The sequence below is a fragment of the Diospyros lotus genome, chromosome 4 (genome assembly GCF_014633365.1).
Source record: "Diospyros lotus cultivar Yz01 chromosome 4, ASM1463336v1, whole genome shotgun sequence".
In the NCBI taxonomy this organism is placed as follows: Eukaryota; Viridiplantae; Streptophyta; class Magnoliopsida; order Ericales; family Ebenaceae; genus Diospyros; species Diospyros lotus.
This window is the reverse complement of record NC_068341.1, coordinates 32,117,871-32,120,207: the sequence shown is the minus strand read 5'-3', so window position 1 is coordinate 32,120,207 and position 2,337 is coordinate 32,117,871. Positions and strand designations below refer to the sequence as shown.

General features: G+C 37.9%; 1 long non-coding RNA gene across 1 annotated transcript; it reads left to right on the top strand.

The window, feature by feature from the left end:
- Positions 1–1,224: 1,224 nt before the first annotated feature.
- Positions 1,225–1,821, top strand: LOC127800072 (uncharacterized). The gene is made up of 2 exons (XR_008022716.1): positions 1,225–1,646; positions 1,721–1,821. It is a non-coding gene; the product is annotated as an uncharacterized LOC127800072 (long non-coding RNA).
- The last annotated feature ends 516 nt before the right edge of the window (positions 1,822–2,337 follow it).

Below are 2,337 nucleotides of genomic sequence, written 5' to 3'. Positions count from 1 at the left end.
TGAGGTGTTTCCGTGCAACATGGGTTGCAATGAGCAATGATGGCGTCATTTGCAATTGCCCATTCAATGAGCACTGTTTATTGATAGGAGATGCCTTCATCTTTAACATTAGTGATGAATATTTTCTTTTAAGGCCTATCATTCATTCTGTTAATGAACCCCAGCGATGGGTGGCCATTCCTAGTGTTCCCTTTTTATCTTATCTTTGTGAATCAGATAGGGAGGGGAGAAAAAAGAAGATAAAATAATCATTTTATCCGTTTCTTAAACAATAGAGGAAATTATTGAGATTTTCTAAACAGTAGGAGTGTATATGCAATTAAAGTAAACATGATGACCGTTTATCATAATATTCTAACCCAAAAAAAAATAAAAAGACAGCAAATTGTATACGCCCGAGTAGTCCGTGGAGTGAATGAATTGAAGCGAGGACAGAGGTGGGGAGCATCGGCTGGTACAGGAGAGTTGGAAAGTAGGGATACCGAAAAGCCAAAAATAATAAGGCAATGATGATAGGATCGCCATTAATGGCCCCTCTGTGACGTCTCGCGTAAAGTATTTTTTCAAAATGTTTTCACCTTTTGTCTTGATGTGTGTGCTCTTTTGTTTTGACTTTAATTGACCGGCTGTAGCCGGTACCAACCAAGACACACACAATCTCGCTCTCACTCTCACTCGCCGGATGATGATGATTAAGATTACTGTTATTATTATTATTCACAATTAGGAGACACAAACAGAGAGAGAAAGCAGTGTGAATGACTGACTGATGAGCGATGACCTAGGAAATGAACGCGGGAATTTAAACTAAGAAGCAGACTTTTTGGGTTTTAATTAGTTTCACGTTTACATGGCTCGGAAGAAATTGACAAAGTCTTGGGCACATTGGATGCATGAGTGAACTCTTAGGTACTTAAAACGAGTAAGATGGAACAAATTATCTAATAAAGGTAAATAAAGTAGAAGTTAACAGGTTAGTAGAGAAAATTTGAGTTGCTAATGAGAAGACAAAACCTTAATATTTTAGTAATTAAATTCATCTATATACCCGGTCCAGACAAGTATATATTTTTCTAAAATACACATAGGGTCTTGTTTTGAGAGTTAATTCAGGGACCATCTGAATCATAAGTGCAATTAGTGCTTGAGTCAGCAGTCAGTAAGTGTGCATGTGTTGTAGTGCTAGCTGCTGCATGCACCAGACAGGATACGACTTCATCTCTCTCTCTCTATAAAGCAAAGCTAATCAGTGGGTTTTAGCTAGGGTTTTCAAAAGGGTTTGGAGTTGTGTTGAGGGGAATGTTGGCTGGCTCGAGGCTTTTCAAAGAAAAAGCCCCCCAGGAAAGGGTTCTGAAAGCCATGATCTGATCATGAAAAGGCTTCGGACCAGGCTTCATTCCCCTCAAACATCATATACATACGTACGTATAGGTATATATATCACGAGGCTTCGCCATTATACATTATTTTCTTTGAAGGTTAGGTCGAGAGGAATGTTGTCTGGCTCGAGGTCATGGAAGGTGATTTATTTTTTTGAAGGAATTAATATTTTCAACCTTAGATGATTCTCGGACCAGGCTTCATTCCTCCCTACCATCACTCTTCTATGCTCTCCATCTTCTCCGGTTCTTCTGTGTCAAGTCAAGGTGAGTGTATATTATACTCTTCACACTTCATTAGAAACTAGATACTTCTTAATTTTTACCTTATCTATCTGCAGCATTTGATGTTTAAGGGCATTGCATGAAAAACCCTGTTCTTTTCTTTCGGAGCTTTTGATGACAAGAAAATAAAGAAAGAAAGGAGATAACTCTGGGTTCATTTTCTGTCACAGTTAGGAGTCATCTAGCTGTGGGGGTACTTTGTATGATCCAAATACGTACCATTGTTCGATCTCATATATATCTAGTTGAATATTGAACACTTTGATATCTAGAAGTCGATTTGCCTAAGTTTGTCGACTCATTTCTTCATTTTTCCAATTAATTAGGTTAATCATCAACATGTAATAATAATTTGTCTGTAAAAGCATGAACCCTATAATGCTAAGATCGGTTGCTGTCATGTGTTCGATTTATCTGGACAAGATGGAACTTGTACTGTGAACCCCATTAATTAGATGTGAAACTCTGGCCTGCTACAAGCTAGCTAGGGTTAGGCCTGTAGATTCGTGGAGTTTCGTGAAAATATCCTTCCTCCATTCTCATAATCACCTCATCTTTTTTTTTTTCTCAGTTTCAGCTAATTAAACTAGAAAATAGAAACTGCATTTCTCCCTCTCTGAACTCTCCCTTCAGATCAAGCAAAATTTGGCATAAATATTTCATTTTCGTCCAC